The 18,986-nt window shown below is 40.7% G+C and overlaps 9 non-coding genes across 9 annotated transcripts; all 9 read left to right on the forward strand.

Annotated features, from left to right (window-relative positions):
• Positions 1-1,661: 1,661 nt before the first annotated feature.
• On the forward strand, positions 1,662-1,851 carry LOC138361267 (U2 spliceosomal RNA). Its single transcript, XR_011226891.1, has one exon. It is a non-coding gene; the product is annotated as a U2 spliceosomal RNA (small nuclear RNA).
• Positions 1,852-3,734: 1,883 nt separating this feature from the next.
• Positions 3,735-3,926, forward strand: LOC138361263 (U2 spliceosomal RNA). The gene has a single exon (XR_011226887.1). It is a non-coding gene; the product is annotated as a U2 spliceosomal RNA (small nuclear RNA).
• A 1,900-nt stretch (positions 3,927-5,826) lies between these two features.
• Positions 5,827-6,018, forward strand: LOC138361268 (U2 spliceosomal RNA). The gene has a single exon (XR_011226892.1). It is a non-coding gene; the product is annotated as a U2 spliceosomal RNA (small nuclear RNA).
• A 1,900-nt stretch (positions 6,019-7,918) lies between these two features.
• LOC138361269 (U2 spliceosomal RNA) lies at positions 7,919-8,110 on the forward strand. Its single transcript, XR_011226893.1, has one exon. It is a non-coding gene; the product is annotated as a U2 spliceosomal RNA (small nuclear RNA).
• Positions 8,111-9,998: 1,888 nt separating this feature from the next.
• LOC138361270 (U2 spliceosomal RNA) lies at positions 9,999-10,190 on the forward strand. Its single transcript, XR_011226894.1, has one exon. It is a non-coding gene; the product is annotated as a U2 spliceosomal RNA (small nuclear RNA).
• Positions 10,191-12,095: 1,905 nt separating this feature from the next.
• Positions 12,096-12,287, forward strand: LOC138361271 (U2 spliceosomal RNA). Its single transcript, XR_011226895.1, has one exon. It is a non-coding gene; the product is annotated as a U2 spliceosomal RNA (small nuclear RNA).
• Positions 12,288-14,185: 1,898 nt separating this feature from the next.
• Positions 14,186-14,377, forward strand: LOC138361264 (U2 spliceosomal RNA). The gene has a single exon (XR_011226888.1). It is a non-coding gene; the product is annotated as a U2 spliceosomal RNA (small nuclear RNA).
• Positions 14,378-16,268: 1,891 nt separating this feature from the next.
• Positions 16,269-16,460, forward strand: LOC138361265 (U2 spliceosomal RNA). The gene has a single exon (XR_011226889.1). It is a non-coding gene; the product is annotated as a U2 spliceosomal RNA (small nuclear RNA).
• Positions 16,461-18,371: 1,911 nt separating this feature from the next.
• LOC138361266 (U2 spliceosomal RNA) lies at positions 18,372-18,563 on the forward strand. Its single transcript, XR_011226890.1, has one exon. It is a non-coding gene; the product is annotated as a U2 spliceosomal RNA (small nuclear RNA).
• Positions 18,564-18,986: the final 423 nt, after the last annotated feature.

Here is an 18,986-nt window from a genome sequence, read left to right on the forward strand (position 1 = left end):
GAAGGAAGGAAGGAAGGAAGGAAGGAAGGAAGGAAGGAAGGAAGGAAGGAAGGAAGGAAGGAAGGAAGGAAGAAGGAAGGAGGAGAAAGAAGGAGAGTGAGGTGATAATATCATTTAATAACTTTAGATTAAAGATTATGTGCGAGCAGCAAATACGATGGATGGTCGGTCTGGAAGGAAAGAAGTTGATTTTATGAATGGGGGGTTGCCAGTTAGTGCAATATTAATTGATTTTGTTTGTTTTTGAGATAGGTTATATAGGGTGAAGTTTTTGTCTATTTATATAAGTGTGGAAACTGGTTTTAGGTAGCTTAGTGGTTGGTTATGAAAAGGCTAGTAGAGATGGGTTAAATAGTGTTAAGCTTGTGTTTGCGTTTAGTGGAGAACTGGATTTGGTATTTAAATGGCATCTAATATGACGTGGTCATTGTGCAATAAACTCTAAATCAACGGGTTTACTGTGATCGAGAACCTAACTATAATAGTTACCCATTGTTGGCATGCTCTTCTCTTTTTTTACGAAATTACTTACTCACTCTCCCTTGTGAGTGTGGAGTGGTGTGTATATCACTCGGAATTCCTTAGTCGGCTTTGACAGCGAAATTATATTCACACACACATCAAGATCAGACGTTTATCTACTTAATTTACCATTGCTGCAATGTACCAATGCGTAATAAAGACGAAATTCGACTTGAGATGGAGGGAGGTGTTGCTTTGGCGTGGTCTTACACGCAACTCAACGATCGTTTGCCACTTCCACGCTTGCCAGCCGGCCAGCCACTAGCCTCAAAGTGAATTCTAGTGTCTTGATTAGCTTTACAATCCATCATTTACCTCAATACACACTAACAATGTGTATTTATATACTTCAATCGAGCATTCGATGCACATATTCACCTGTAATATATACGTCAACGAAACCCAACCCACCCAAGTTCAAGCGCACCTGCACTCTCACCCCTCTCCATTTGAATGCTAGTTTCCTAATTAGATTTCAAATGATTCATTCACCTCTCTAAACGCCACCACCGTCCGTATATTTACATATTTTATTTAGGCAATGTATGCAGGCACACATTCATTCATTCATTCATTCATTCATTCATTCATTCATTCATTCATTCATTCATTCATTCATTCATTCATTCATTCGTAAAATAACGAATAAAATTGATATAGAATCTACTATAATTTGCAAAGCGACCACCACCAAATGTCATTGTGAAAGCTAGTTTCGTAATTAGCTTTGCAATACTTCATTTACCTCCCTAAACACCAACAATGAGTGAGTATTTGTATACTCGGTAAAAGCGATGGATGGATTTCGTACACATTCACATATATTAAGCAATGAATTTGCAATAGTACCTACAGTACTCAGACTTCTCGAATTACTTACATCTTGTTATATCTTAACTTTGTTGTTCACTCAACAACAGAGTCGTTTTCCAGGGAATCACGTTATGTTAGATGATGCATCGCCTCGCCTCGCATGGCATCGAATCGCATGTCATTGCATCGCATCGCATTGAACTGCATGGTATTGAATCACAAGGCATTGAATGGCATGGCATGGCATGGCATGGCATGGCATGGCATGGCATGGCATGGCATGGCATGGCATGGCATCGCGTCACGTCACGTCACGTCTCTAGTCTCTCGTCTCTCGTGTAGTACAAAGTACAAAGTGTAGTATCTGTTCTTATCAGCTTTATATCTGATACGATCCCATGTGGGATCCTTGATATTAAACTGATTTTTTGCAACATGGCGAAGTGCTAGAGCTTGCTCCACCTTTGCCGCGGATCGGCCCGGTATTGCAGTACCTCTGGGATCGGTCCACTCCCTTCGGGGAGACCAAAACAACCCTATCAACTAGTCAAAATCAAGTAGGAGACGATGATGTTAATTGGTTATGTACATTAATGAATCGTGTTAATTTGATTTGCAGTAATTACTTCACACTAGCCAGCATCGTATGAGGAAAAAACCTTGGAACGAGCAGCAGAAGTGAGTCGTCAGTCGAGTCCGGGTTTGATGGGTCGAAGCTGAACAACTGGAACGAGTTAGAAGGAAGGAAGGAAGGAAGGAAGGAGGAAGAAGGAAGGAAGGAAGGAAGGAAGGAAGAAGGAAGGAAGGAAGGAAGGAAGGAGAGAAAGAAGGAGAGTGAGGTGAGTAATATCATTTAATAACTTTAGATTAAAGATTATGTGCGAGCAGCAAATACGATGGATGGTCGGTCTGGAAGGAAAGAAGTTGATTTTATGAATGGGGGGTTGCCAGTTAGTGCAATATTAATTGATTTTGTTTGTTTTCTGAGATAGGTTATATAGGGTGAAGTTTTTGTCTATTTATATAAGTGTGGAAACTGGTTTAGGTAGCTTAGTGGTTGGTTATGAAAAGGCTAGTAGAGATGGGTTAAATAGTGTTAAGCTTGTGTTTGCGTTTAGTGGAGAACTGGATTTGGTATTTAAATGGCATCTAATATGACGTGGTCATTGTGCAAATAAACTCTAAATCAACGGGTTTACTGTGATCGAGAACCTAACTATAATAGTTACCCATTGTTGGCATGCTCTTCTCTTTTTTTACGAAATTACTTACTCACTCTCCCTTGTGAGTGTGGAGTGGTGTGTATATCACTCGGAATTCCTTAGTCGGCTTTGACAGCGAAATTATATTCACACACACATCAAGATCAGACGTTTATCTACTTAATTTACCATTGCTGCAATGTACCAATGCGTAATAAAGACGAAATTCGACTTGAGATGGAGGGAGGTGTTGCTTTGGCGTGGTCTTACACGGCAACTCAACGATCGTTTGCCACTTCCACGCTTGCCAGCCGGCCAGCCACTAGCCTCAAAGTGAATTCTAGTGTCTTGATTAGCTTTACAATCCATCATTTACCTCAATACACACTAACAATGTGTATTTATATACTTCAATCGAGCATTCGATGCACATATTCACCTGTAATATATACGTCAACGAAACCCAGAACCCACCCAAGTTCAAGCGCACCTGCACTCTCACCCCTCTCCATTTGAATGCTAGTTTCCTAATTAGATTTCAAATGATTCATTCACCTCTCTAAACGCCACCACCGTCCGTATATTTACATATTTTATTTAGGCAATGTATGCAGGCACACATTCATTCATTCATTCATTCATTCATTCATTCATTCATTCATTCATTCATTCATTCATTCATTCATTCACGTAAAATAACGAATAAAATTGATATAGAATCTACTATAATTTGCAAAGCGACCAACCACCAAATGTCATTGTGAAAGCTAGTTTCGTAATTAGCTTTGCAATACTTCATTTACCTCCCTAAACACCAACAATGAGTGAGTATTTGTATACTCGGTAAAAGCGATGGATGGATTTCGTACACATTCACATATATTAAGCAATGAATTTGCAATAGTACCTACAGTACTCAGACTTCTCGAATTACTTACATCTTGTTATATCTTAACTTTGTTGTTCACTCAACAACAGAGTCGTTTTCCAGGGAATCACGTTATGTTAGATGATGCATCGCCTCGCCTCGCATGGCATCGAATCGCATGTCATTGCATCGCATCGCATTGAACTGCATGGTATTGAATCACAAGGCATTGAATGGCATGGCATGGCATGGCATGGCATGGCATGGCATGGCATGGCATGGCATGGCATGGCATGGCATCGCGTCACGTCACGTCACGTCTCTAGTCTCTCGTCTCTCGTGTAGTACAAAGTACAAAGTGTAGTATCTGTTCTTATCAGCTTTATATCTGATACGATCCCCATGTGGGATCCTTGATATTAAACTGATTTTTTGCAACATGGCGAAGTGCTAGGAGCTTGCTCCACCTTTGCCGCGGATCGGCCCGGTATTGCAGTACCTCTGGGATCGGTCCACTCCCTTCGGGGAGACCAAAAACAACCCTATCAACTAGTCAAAATCAAGTAGGAGACGATGATGTTAATTGGTTATGTACATTAATGAATCGTGTTAATTTGATTTGCAGTAATTACTTCACACTAGCCAGCATCGTATGAGGAAAAAACCTTGGAACGAGCAGCAGAAGTGAGTCGTCAGTCGAGTCCGGGTTTGATGGGTCGAAGCTGAACAACTGGAACGAGTTAGAAGGAAGGAAGGAAGGAAGGAAGGAAGGAAGGAAGGAAGGAAGGAAGGAAGGAAGGAAGGAAGGAAGGAAGGAAGGAAGGAGGAGAAAGAAGGAGAGTGAGGTGAGTAATATCATTTAATAACTTTAGATTAAAGATTATGTGCGAGCAGCAAATACGATGGATGGTCGGTCTGGAAGGAAAGAAGTTGATTTTATGAATGGGGGGTTGCCAGTTAGTGCAATATTAATTGATTTTGTTTGTTTTCTGAGATAGGTTATATAGGGTGAAGTTTTTGTCTATTTATATAAGTGTGGAAACTGGTTTAGGTAGCTTAGTGGTTGGTTATGAAAAGGCTAGTAGAGATGGGTTAAATAGTGTTAAGCTTGTGTTTGCGTTTAGTGGAGAACTGGATTTGGTATTTAAATGGCATCTAATATGACGTGGTCATTGTGCAAATAAACTCTAAATCAACGGGTTTACTGTGATCGAGAACCTAACTATAATAGTTACCCATTGTTGGCATGCTCTTCTCTTTTTTTACGAAATTACTTACTCACTCTCCCTTGTGAGTGTGGAGTGGTGTGTATATCACTCGGAATTCCTTAGTCGGCTTTGACAGCGAAATTATATTCACACACACATCAAGATCAGACGTTTATCTACTTAATTTACCATTGCTGCAATGTACCAATGCGTAATAAAGACGAAATTCGACTTGAGATGGAGGGAGGTGTTGCTTTGGCGTGGTCTTACACGGCAACTCAACGATCGTTTGCCACTTCCACGCTTGCCAGCCGGCCAGCCACTAGCCTCAAAGTGAATTCTAGTGTCTTGATTAGCTTTACAATCCATCATTTACCTCAATACACACTAACAATGTGTATTTATATACTTCAATCGAGCATTCGATGCACATATTCACCTGTAATATATACGTCAACGAAACCCAGAACCCACCCAAGTTCAAGCGCACCTGCACTCTCACCCCTCTCCATTTGAATGCTAGTTTCCTAATTAGATTTCAAATGATTCATTCACCTCTCTAAACGCCACCACCGTCCGTATATTTACATATTTTATTTAGGCAATGTATGCAGGCACACATTCATTCATTCATTCATTCATTCATTCATTCATTCATTCATTCATTCATTCATTCATTCATTCATTCATTCATTCATTCATTCACGTAAAATAACGAATAAAATTGATATAGAATCTACTATAATTTGCAAAGCGACCAACCACCAAATGTCATTGTGAAAGCTAGTTTCGTAATTAGCTTTGCAATACTTCATTTACCTCCCTAAACACCAACAATGAGTGAGTATTTGTATACTCGGTAAAAGCGATGGATGGATTTCGTACACATTCACATATATTAAGCAATGAATTTGCAATAGTACCTACAGTACTCAGACTTCTCGAATTACTTACATCTTGTTATATCTTAACTTTGTTGTTCACTCAACAACAGAGTCGTTTTCCAGGGAATCACGTTATGTTAGATGATGCATCGCCTCGCCTCGCATGGCATCGAATCGCATGTCATTGCATCGCATCGCATTGAACTGCATGGTATTGAATCACAAGGCATTGAATGGCATGGCATGGCATGGCATGGCATGGCATGGCATGGCATGGCATGGCATGGCATGGCATGGCATCGCGTCACGTCACGTCACGTCTCTAGTCTCTCGTCTCTCGTGTAGTACAAAGTACAAAGTGTAGTATCTGTTCTTATCAGCTTTATATCTGATACGATCCCCATGTGGGATCCTTGATATTAAACTGATTTTTTGCAACATGGCGAAGTGCTAGGAGCTTGCTCCACCTTTGCCGCGGATCGGCCCGGTATTGCAGTACCTCTGGGATCGGTCCACTCCCTTCGGGGAGACCAAAAACAACCCTATCAACTAGTCAAAATCAAGTAGGAGACGATGATGTTAATTGGTTATGTACATTAATGAATCGTGTTAATTTGATTTGCAGTAATTACTTCACACTAGCCAGCATCGTATGAGGAAAAAACCTTGGAACGAGCAGCAGAAGTGAGTCGTCAGTCGAGTCCGGGTTTGATGGGTCGAAGCTGAACAACTGGAACGAGTTAGAAGGAAGGAAGGAAGGAAGGAAGGAAGGAAGGAAGGAAGGAAGGAAGGAAGGAAGGAAGGAAGGAAGGAAGGAAGGAAGGAAGGAAGGAAGGAAGGAGGAGAAAGAAGGAGAGTGAGGTGAGTAATATCATTTAATAACTTTAGATTAAAGATTATGTGCGAGCAGCAAATACGATGGATGGTCGGTCTGGAAGGAAAGAAGTTGATTTTATGAATGGGGGGTTGCCAGTTAGTGCAATATTAATTGATTTTGTTTGTTTTCTGAGATAGGTTATATAGGGTGAAGTTTTTGTCTATTTATATAAGTGTGGAAACTGGTTTAGGTAGCTTAGTGGTTGGTTATGAAAAGGCTAGTAGAGATGGGTTAAATAGTGTTAAGCTTGTGTTTGCGTTTAGTGGAGAACTGGATTTGGTATTTAAATGGCATCTAATATGACGTGGTCATTGTGCAAATAAACTCTAAATCAACGGGTTTACTGTGATCGAGAACCTAACTATAATAGTTACCCATTGTTGGCATGCTCTTCTCTTTTTTTACGAAATTACTTACTCACTCTCCCTTGTGAGTGTGGAGTGGTGTGTATATCACTCGGAATTCCTTAGTCGGCTTTGACAGCGAAATTATATTCACACACACATCAAGATCAGACGTTTATCTACTTAATTTACCATTGCTGCAATGTACCAATGCGTAATAAAGACGAAATTCGACTTGAGATGGAGGGAGGTGTTGCTTTGGCGTGGTCTTACACGGCAACTCAACGATCGTTTGCCACTTCCACGCTTGCCAGCCGGCCAGCCACTAGCCTCAAAGTGAATTCTAGTGTCTTGATTAGCTTTACAATCCATCATTTACCTCAATACACACTAACAATGTGTATTTATATACTTCAATCGAGCATTCGATGCACATATTCACCTGTAATATATACGTCAACGAAACCCAGAACCCACCCAAGTTCAAGCGCACCTGCACTCTCACCCCTCTCCATTTGAATGCTAGTTTCCTAATTAGATTTCAAATGATTCATTCACCTCTCTAAACGCCACCACCGTCCGTATATTTACATATTTTATTTAGGCAATGTATGCAGGCACACATTCATTCATTCATTCATTCATTCATTCATTCATTCATTCATTCATTCATTCATTCATTCATTCATTCACGTAAAATAACGAATAAAATTGATATAGAATCTACTATAATTTGCAAAGCGACCAACCACCAAATGTCATTGTGAAAGCTAGTTTCGTAATTAGCTTTGCAATACTTCATTTACCTCCCTAAACACCAACAATGAGTGAGTATTTGTATACTCGGTAAAAGCGATGGATGGATTTCGTACACATTCACATATATTAAGCAATGAATTTGCAATAGTACCTACAGTACTCAGACTTCTCGAATTACTTACATCTTGTTATATCTTAACTTTGTTGTTCACTCAACAACAGAGTCGTTTTCCAGGGAATCACGTTATGTTAGATGATGCATCGCCTCGCCTCGCATGGCATCGAATCGCATGTCATTGCATCGCATCGCATTGAACTGCATGGTATTGAATCACAAGGCATTGAATGGCATGGCATGGCATGGCATGGCATGGCATGGCATGGCATGGCATGGCATGGCATGGCATGGCATCGCGTCACGTCACGTCACGTCTCTAGTCTCTCGTCTCTCGTGTAGTACAAAGTACAAAGTGTAGTATCTGTTCTTATCAGCTTTATATCTGATACGATCCCCATGTGGGATCCTTGATATTAAACTGATTTTTTGCAACATGGCGAAGTGCTAGGAGCTTGCTCCACCTTTGCCGCGGATCGGCCCGGTATTGCAGTACCTCTGGGATCGGTCCACTCCCTTCGGGGAGACCAAAAACAACCCTATCAACTAGTCAAAATCAAGTAGGAGACGATGATGTTAATTGGTTATGTACATTAATGAATCGTGTTAATTTGATTTGCAGTAATTACTTCACACTAGCCAGCATCGTATGAGGAAAAAACCTTGGAACGAGCAGCAGAAGTGAGTCGTCAGTCGAGTCCGGGTTTGATGGGTCGAAGCTGAACAACTGGAACGAGTTAGAAGGAAGGAAGGAAGGAAGGAAGGAAGGAAGGAAGGAAGGAAGGAAGGAAGGAAGGAAGGAAGGAAGGAAGGAAGGAAGGAAGGAGGAGAAAGAAGGAGAGTGAGGTGAGTAATATCATTTAATAACTTTAGATTAAAGATTATGTGCGAGCAGCAAATACGATGGATGGTCGGTCTGGAAGGAAAGAAGTTGATTTTATGAATGGGGGGTTGCCAGTTAGTGCAATATTAATTGATTTTGTTTGTTTTCTGAGATAGGTTATATAGGGTGAAGTTTTTGTCTATTTATATAAGTGTGGAAACTGGTTTAGGTAGCTTAGTGGTTGGTTATGAAAAGGCTAGTAGAGATGGGTTAAATAGTGTTAAGCTTGTGTTTGCGTTTAGTGGAGAACTGGATTTGGTATTTAAATGGCATCTAATATGACGTGGTCATTGTGCAAATAAACTCTAAATCAACGGGTTTACTGTGATCGAGAACCTAACTATAATAGTTACCCATTGTTGGCATGCTCTTCTCTTTTTTTACGAAATTACTTACTCACTCTCCCTTGTGAGTGTGGAGTGGTGTGTATATCACTCGGAATTCCTTAGTCGGCTTTGACAGCGAAATTATATTCACACACACATCAAGATCAGACGTTTATCTACTTAATTTACCATTGCTGCAATGTACCAATGCGTAATAAAGACGAAATTCGACTTGAGATGGAGGGAGGTGTTGCTTTGGCGTGGTCTTACACGGCAACTCAACGATCGTTTGCCACTTCCACGCTTGCCAGCCGGCCAGCCACTAGCCTCAAAGTGAATTCTAGTGTCTTGATTAGCTTTACAATCCATCATTTACCTCAATACACACTAACAATGTGTATTTATATACTTCAATCGAGCATTCGATGCACATATTCACCTGTAATATATACGTCAACGAAACCCAGAACCCACCCAAGTTCAAGCGCACCTGCACTCTCACCCCTCTCCATTTGAATGCTAGTTTCCTAATTAGATTTCAAATGATTCATTCACCTCTCTAAACGCCACCACCGTCCGTATATTTACATATTTTATTTAGGCAATGTATGCAGGCACACATTCATTCATTCATTCATTCATTCATTCATTCATTCATTCATTCATTCATTCATTCATTCATTCATTCACGTAAAATAACGAATAAAATTGATATAGAATCTACTATAATTTGCAAAGCGACCAACCACCAAATGTCATTGTGAAAGCTAGTTTCGTAATTAGCTTTGCAATACTTCATTTACCTCCCTAAACACCAACAATGAGTGAGTATTTGTATACTCGGTAAAAGCGATGGATGGATTTCGTACACATTCACATATATTAAGCAATGAATTTGCAATAGTACCTACAGTACTCAGACTTCTCGAATTACTTACATCTTGTTATATCTTAACTTTGTTGTTCACTCAACAACAGAGTCGTTTTCCAGGGAATCACGTTATGTTAGATGATGCATCGCCTCGCCTCGCATGGCATCGAATCGCATGTCATTGCATCGCATCGCATTGAACTGCATGGTATTGAATCACAAGGCATTGAATGGCATGGCATGGCATGGCATGGCATGGCATGGCATGGCATGGCATGGCATGGCATGGCATGGCATCGCGTCACGTCACGTCACGTCTCTAGTCTCTCGTCTCTCGTGTAGTACAAAGTACAAAGTGTAGTATCTGTTCTTATCAGCTTTATATCTGATACGATCCCCATGTGGGATCCTTGATATTAAACTGATTTTTTGCAACATGGCGAAGTGCTAGGAGCTTGCTCCACCTTTGCCGCGGATCGGCCCGGTATTGCAGTACCTCTGGGATCGGTCCACTCCCTTCGGGGAGACCAAAAACAACCCTATCAACTAGTCAAAATCAAGTAGGAGACGATGATGTTAATTGGTTATGTACATTAATGAATCGTGTTAATTTGATTTGCAGTAATTACTTCACACTAGCCAGCATCGTATGAGGAAAAAACCTTGGAACGAGCAGCAGAAGTGAGTCGTCAGTCGAGTCCGGGTTTGATGGGTCGAAGCTGAACAACTGGAACGAGTTAGAAGGAAGGAAGGAAGGAAGGAAGGAAGGAAGGAAGGAAGGAAGGAAGGAAGGAAGGAAGGAAGGAAGGAAGGAAGGAAGGAAGGAAGGAGAAAGAAGGAGAGTGAGGTGAGTAATATCATTTAATAACTTTAGATTAAAGATTATGTGCGAGCAGCAAATACGATGGATGGTCGGTCTGGAAGGAAAGAAGTTGATTTTATGAATGGGGGGTTGCCAGTTAGTGCAATATTAATTGATTTTGTTTGTTTTCTGAGATAGGTTATATAGGGTGAAGTTTTTGTCTATTTATATAAGTGTGGAAACTGGTTTAGGTAGCTTAGTGGTTGGTTATGAAAAGGCTAGTAGAGATGGGTTAAATAGTGTTAAGCTTGTGTTTGCGTTTAGTGGAGAACTGGATTTGGTATTTAAATGGCATCTAATATGACGTGGTCATTGTGCAAATAAACTCTAAATCAACGGGTTTACTGTGATCGAGAACCTAACTATAATAGTTACCCATTGTTGGCATGCTCTTCTCTTTTTTTACGAAATTACTTACTCACTCTCCCTTGTGAGTGTGGAGTGGTGTGTATATCACTCGGAATTCCTTAGTCGGCTTTGACAGCGAAATTATATTCACACACACATCAAGATCAGACGTTTATCTACTTAATTTACCATTGCTGCAATGTACCAATGCGTAATAAAGACGAAATTCGACTTGAGATGGAGGGAGGTGTTGCTTTGGCGTGGTCTTACACGGCAACTCAACGATCGTTTGCCACTTCCACGCTTGCCAGCCGGCCAGCCACTAGCCTCAAAGTGAATTCTAGTGTCTTGATTAGCTTTACAATCCATCATTTACCTCAATACACACTAACAATGTGTATTTATATACTTCAATCGAGCATTCGATGCACATATTCACCTGTAATATATACGTCAACGAAACCCAGAACCCACCCAAGTTCAAGCGCACCTGCACTCTCACCCCTCTCCATTTGAATGCTAGTTTCCTAATTAGATTTCAAATGATTCATTCACCTCTCTAAACGCCACCACCGTCCGTATATTTACATATTTTATTTAGGCAATGTATGCAGGCACACATTCATTCATTCATTCATTCATTCATTCATTCATTCATTCATTCATTCATTCATTCATTCATTCATTCATTCATTCATTCATTCACGTAAAATAACGAATAAAATTGATATAGAATCTACTATAATTTGCAAAGCGACCAACCACCAAATGTCATTGTGAAAGCTAGTTTCGTAATTAGCTTTGCAATACTTCATTTACCTCCCTAAACACCAACAATGAGTGAGTATTTGTATACTCGGTAAAAGCGATGGATGGATTTCGTACACATTCACATATATTAAGCAATGAATTTGCAATAGTACCTACAGTACTCAGACTTCTCGAATTACTTACATCTTGTTATATCTTAACTTTGTTGTTCACTCAACAACAGAGTCGTTTTCCAGGGAATCACGTTATGTTAGATGATGCATCGCCTCGCCTCGCATGGCATCGAATCGCATGTCATTGCATCGCATCGCATTGAACTGCATGGTATTGAATCACAAGGCATTGAATGGCATGGCATGGCATGGCATGGCATGGCATGGCATGGCATGGCATGGCATGGCATGGCATGGCATCGCGTCACGTCACGTCACGTCTCTAGTCTCTCGTCTCTCGTGTAGTACAAAGTACAAAGTGTAGTATCTGTTCTTATCAGCTTTATATCTGATACGATCCCCATGTGGGATCCTTGATATTAAACTGATTTTTTGCAACATGGCGAAGTGCTAGGAGCTTGCTCCACCTTTGCCGCGGATCGGCCCGGTATTGCAGTACCTCTGGGATCGGTCCACTCCCTTCGGGGAGACCAAAAACAACCCTATCAACTAGTCAAAATCAAGTAGGAGACGATGATGTTAATTGGTTATGTACATTAATGAATCGTGTTAATTTGATTTGCAGTAATTACTTCACACTAGCCAGCATCGTATGAGGAAAAAACCTTGGAACGAGCAGCAGAAGTGAGTCGTCAGTCGAGTCCGGGTTTGATGGGTCGAAGCTGAACAACTGGAACGAGTTAGAAGGAAGGAAGGGAAGGAAGGAAGGAAGGAAGGAAGGAAGGAAGGAAGGAAGGAAGGAAGGAAGGAAGGAAGGAAGGAAGGAAGGAAGGAGGAGAAAGAAGGAGAGTGAGGTGAGTAATATCATTTAATAACTTTAGATTAAAGATTATGTGCGAGCAGCAAATACGATGGATGGTCGGTCTGGAAGGAAAGAAGTTGATTTTATGAATGGGGGGTTGCCAGTTAGTGCAATATTAATTGATTTTGTTTGTTTTCTGAGATAGGTTATATAGGGTGAAGTTTTTGTCTATTTATATAAGTGTGGAAACTGGTTTAGGTAGCTTAGTGGTTGGTTATGAAAAGGCTAGTAGAGATGGGTTAAATAGTGTTAAGCTTGTGTTTGCGTTTAGTGGAGAACTGGATTTGGTATTTAAATGGCATCTAATATGACGTGGTCATTGTGCAAATAAACTCTAAATCAACGGGTTTACTGTGATCGAGAACCTAACTATAATAGTTACCCATTGTTGGCATGCTCTTCTCTTTTTTTACGAAATTACTTACTCACTCTCCCTTGTGAGTGTGGAGTGGTGTGTATATCACTCGGAATTCCTTAGTCGGCTTTGACAGCGAAATTATATTCACACACACATCAAGATCAGACGTTTATCTACTTAATTTACCATTGCTGCAATGTACCAATGCGTAATAAAGACGAAATTCGACTTGAGATGGAGGGAGGTGTTGCTTTGGCGTGGTCTTACACGGCAACTCAACGATCGTTTGCCACTTCCACGCTTGCCAGCCGGCCAGCCACTAGCCTCAAAGTGAATTCTAGTGTCTTGATTAGCTTTACAATCCATCATTTACCTCAATACACACTAACAATGTGTATTTATATACTTCAATCGAGCATTCGATGCACATATTCACCTGTAATATATACGTCAACGAAACCCAGAACCCACCCAAGTTCAAGCGCACCTGCACTCTCACCCCTCTCCATTTGAATGCTAGTTTCCTAATTAGATTTCAAATGATTCATTCACCTCTCTAAACGCCACCACCGTCCGTATATTTACATATTTTATTTAGGCAATGTATGCAGGCACACATTCATTCATTCATTCATTCATTCATTCATTCATTCATTCATTCATTCATTCATTCATTCATTCATTCACGTAAAATAACGAATAAAATTGATATAGAATCTACTATAATTTGCAAAGCGACCAACCACCAAATGTCATTGTGAAAGCTAGTTTCGTAATTAGCTTTGCAATACTTCATTTACCTCCCTAAACACCAACAATGAGTGAGTATTTGTATACTCGGTAAAAGCGATGGATGGATTTCGTACACATTCACATATATTAAGCAATGAATTTGCAATAGTACCTACAGTACTCAGACTTCTCGAATTACTTACATCTTGTTATATCTTAACTTTGTTGTTCACTCAACAACAGAGTCGTTTTCCAGGGAATCACGTTATGTTAGATGATGCATCGCCTCGCCTCGCATGGCATCGAATCGCATGTCATTGCATCGCATCGCATTGAACTGCATGGTATTGAATCACAAGGCATTGAATGGCATGGCATGGCATGGCATGGCATGGCATGGCATGGCATGGCATGGCATGGCATGGCATGGCATGGCATCGCGTCACGTCACGTCACGTCTCTAGTCTCTCGTCTCTCGTGTAGTACAAAGTACAAAGTGTAGTATCTGTTCTTATCAGCTTTATATCTGATACGATCCCCATGTGGGATCCTTGATATTAAACTGATTTTTTGCAACATGGCGAAGTGCTAGGAGCTTGCTCCACCTTTGCCGCGGATCGGCCCGGTATTGCAGTACCTCTGGGATCGGTCCACTCCCTTCGGGGAGACCAAAAACAACCCTATCAACTAGTCAAAATCAAGTAGGAGACGATGATGTTAATTGGTTATGTACATTAATGAATCGTGTTAATTTGATTTGCAGTAATTACTTCACACTAGCCAGCATCGTATGAGGAAAAAACCTTGGAACGAGCAGCAGAAGTGAGTCGTCAGTCGAGTCCGGGTTTGATGGGTCGAAGCTGAACAACTGGAACGAGTTAGAAGGAAGGAAGGAAGGAAGGAAGGAAGGAAGGAAGGAAGGAAGGAAGGAAGGAAGGAAGGAAGGAAGGAAGGAAGGAAGGAAGGAAGGAAGGAGGAGAAAGAAGGAGAGTGAGGTGAGTAATATCATTTAATAACTTTAGATTAAAGATTATGTGCGAGCAGCAAATACGATGGATGGTCGGTCTGGAAGGAAAGAAGTTGATTTTATGAATGGGGGGTTGCCAGTTAGTGCAATATTAATTGATTTTGTTTGTTTTCTGAGATAGGTTATATAGGGTGAAGTTTTTGTCTATTTATATAAGTGTGGAAACTGGTTTAGGTAGCTTAGTGGTTGGTTATGAAAAGGCTAGTAGAGATGGGTTAAATAGTGTTAAGCTTGTGTTTGCGTTTAGTGGAGAACTGGATTTGGTATTTAAATGGCATCTAATATGACGTGGTCATTGTGCAAATAAACTCTAAATCAACGGGTTTACTGTGATCGAGAACCTAACTATAATAGTTACCCATTGTTGGCATGCTCTTCTCTTTTTTTACGAAATTACTTACTCACTCTCCCTTGTGAGTGTGGAGTGGTGTGTATATCACTCGGAATTCCTTAGTCGGCTTTGACAGCGAAATTATATTCACACACACATCAAGATCAGACGTTTATCTACTTAATTTACCATTGCTGCAATGTACCAATGCGTAATAAAGACGAAATTCGACTTGAGATGGAGGGAGGTGTTGCTTTGGCGTGGTCTTACACGGCAACTCAACGATCGTTTGCCACTTCCACGCTTGCCAGCCGGCCAGCCACTAGCCTCAAAGTGAATTCTAGTGTCTTGATTAGCTTTACAATCCATCATTTACCTCAATACACACTAACAATGTGTATTTATATACTTCAATCGAGCATTCGATGCACATATTCACCTGTAATATATACGTCAACGAAACCCAGAACCCACCCAAGTTCAAGCGCACCTGCACTCTCACCCCTCTCCATTTGAATGCTAGTTTCCTAATTAGATTTCAAATGATTCATTCACCTCTCTAAACGCCACCACCGTCCGTATATTTACATATTTTATTTAGGCAATGTATGCAGGCACACATTCATTCATTCATTCATTCATTCATTCATTCATTCATTCATTCATTCATTCATTCATTCATTCATTCACGTAAAATAACGAATAAAATTGATATAGAATCTACTATAATTTGCAAAGCGACCAACCACCAAATGTCATTGTGAAAGCTAGTTTCGTAATTAGCTTTGCAATACTTCATTTACCTCCCTAAACACCAACAATGAGTGAGTATTTGTATACTCGGTAAAAGCGATGGATGGATTTCGTACACATTCACATATATTAAGCAATGAATTTGCAATAGTACCTACAGTACTCAGACTTCTCGAATTACTTACATCTTGTTATATCTTAACTTTGTTGTTCACTCAACAACAGAGTCGTTTTCCAGGGAATCACGTTATGTTAGATGATGCATCGCCTCGCCTCGCATGGCATCGAATCGCATGTCATTGCATCGCATCGCATTGAACTGCATGGTATTGAATCACAAGGCATTGAATGGCATGGCATGGCATGGCATGGCATGGCATGGCATGGCATGGCATGGCATGGCATGGCATCGCGTCACGTCACGTCACGTCTCTAGTCTCTCGTCTCTCGTGTAGTACAAAGTACAAAGTGTAGTATCTGTTCTTATCAGCTTTATATCTGATACGATCCCCATGTGGGATCCTTGATATTAAACTGATTTTTTGCAACATGGCGAAGTGCTAGGAGCTTGCTCCACCTTTGCCGCGGATCGGCCCGGTATTGCAGTACCTCTGGGATCGGTCCACTCCCTTCGGGGAGACCAAAAACAACCCTATCAACTAGTCAAAATCAAGTAGGAGACGATGATGTTAATTGGTTATGTACATTAATGAATCGTGTTAATTTGATTTGCAGTAATTACTTCACACTAGCCAGCATCGTATGAGGAAAAAACCTTGGAACGAGCAGCAGAAGTGAGTCGTCAGTCGAGTCCGGGTTTGATGGGTCGAAGCTGAACAACTGGAACGAGTTAGAAGGAAGGAAGGAAGGAAGGAAGGAAGGAAGGAAGGAAGGAAGGAAGGAAGGAAGGAAGGAAGGAAGGAAGGAAGGAAGGAAGGAGGAGAAAGAAGGAGAGTGAGGTGAGTAATATCATTTAATAACTTTAGATTAAAGATTATGTGCGAGCAGCAAATACGATGGATGGTCGGTCTGGAAGGAAAGAAGTTGATTTTCTGAATGGGGGGTTGCCAGTTAGTGCAATATTAATTGATTTTGTTTGTTTTCTGAGATAGGTTATATAGGGTGAAGTTTTTGTCTATTTATATAAGTGTGGAAACTGGTTTAGGTAGCTTAGTGGTTGGTTATGAAAAGGCTAGTAGAGATGGGTTAAATAGTGTTAAGCTTGTGTTTGCGTTTAGTGGAGAACTGGATTTGGTATTTAAATGGCATCTAATATGACGTGGTCATTGTGCAAATAAACTCTAAATCAACGGGTTTACTGTGATCGAGAACCTAACTATAATAGTTACCCATTGTTGGCATGCTCTTCTCTTTTTTTACGAAATTACTTACTCACTCTCCCTTGTGAGTGTGGAGTGGTGTGTATATCACTCGGAATTCCTTAGTCGGCTTTGACAGCGAAATTATATTCACACACACATCAAGATCAGACGTTTATCTACTTAATTTACCATTGCTGCAATGTACCAATGCGTAATAAAGACGAAATTCGACTTGAGATGGAGGGAGGTGTTGCTTTGGCGTGGTCTTACACGGCAACTCAACGATCGTTTGCCACGTCCACGCTTGCCAGCCGGCCAGCCACTAGCCTCAAAGTGAATTCTAGTGTCTTGATTAGCTTTACAATCCATCATTTACCTCAATACACACTAACAATGTGTATTTATATACTTCAATCGAGCATTCGATGCACATATTCACCTGTAATATATACGTCAACGAAACCCAGAACCCACCCAAGTTCAATGCGCACCTGCACTCTCACCCCTCTCCATTTGAATGCTAGTTTTCCTAATTAGATTTCAAATGATTCATTCACCTCTCTAAACGCCACCACCGTCCGTATATTTACATATTTTATTTAGGCAATGTATGCAGGCACACATTCATTCATTCATTCATTCATTCATTCATTCATTCATTCATTCATTCATTCATTCATTCATTCATTCATTCATTCATTCATTCATTCACGTAAAATAACGAATAAAATTGATATAGAATCTACTATAATTTGCAAAGCGACCAACCACCAAATGTCATTGTGAAAGCTAGTTTCGTAATTAGCTTTGCAATACTTCATTTACCTCCCTAAACACCAACAATGAGTGAGTATTTGTATACTCCGGTAAAAGCGATGGATGGATTTCGTACACATTCACATATATTAAGCAATGAATTTGCAATAGTACCTACAGTACTCAGACTTCTCGAATTACTTACATCTTGTTATATCTTAACTTTGTTGTTCACTCAACAACAGAGTCGTTTTCCAGGGAATCACGTTATGTTAGATGATGCATCGCCTCGCCTCGCATGGCATCGAATCGCATGTCATTGCATCGCATCGCATTGAACTGCATGGTATTGAATCACAAGGCATTGAATGGCATGGCATGGCATGGCATGGCATGGCATGGCATGGCATGGCATGGCATGGCATGGCATGGCATCGCGTCACGTCACGTCACGTCTCTAGTCTCTCGTCTCTCGTGTAGTACAAAGTACAAAGTGTAGTATCTGTTCTTATCAGCTTTATATCTGATACGATCCCCATGTGGGATCCTTGATATTAAACTGATTTTTTGCAACATGGCGAAGTGCTAGGAGCTTGCTCCACCTTTGCCGCGGATCGGCCCGGTATTGCAGTACCTCTGGGATCGGTCCACTCCCTTCGGGGAGACCAAAAACAACCCTATCAACTAGTCAAAATCAAGTAGGAGACGATGATGTTAATTGGTTATGTACATTAATGAATCGTGTTAATTTGATTTGCAGTAATTACTTCACACTAGCCAGCATCGTATGAGGAAAAAACCTTGGAACGAGCAGCAGAAGTGAGTCGTCAGTCGAGTCCGGGTTTGATGGGTCGAAGCTGAACAACTGGAACGAGTTAGAAGGAAGGAAGGAAGGAAGGAAGGAAGGAAGGAAGGAAGGAAGGAAGGAAGGAAGGAAGGAAGGAAGGAAGGAAGGAAGGAAGGAAGGAGGAGAAAGAAGGAGAGTGAGGTGAGTAATATCATTTAATAACTTTAGATTAAAGATTATGTGCGAGCAGCAAATACGATGGATGGTCGGTCTGGAAGGAAAGAAGTTGATT

This window comes from Procambarus clarkii, unplaced genomic scaffold (genome assembly GCF_040958095.1).
Source record: "Procambarus clarkii isolate CNS0578487 unplaced genomic scaffold, FALCON_Pclarkii_2.0 HiC_scaffold_271, whole genome shotgun sequence".
In the NCBI taxonomy this organism is placed as follows: Eukaryota; Metazoa; Arthropoda; class Malacostraca; order Decapoda; family Cambaridae; genus Procambarus; species Procambarus clarkii.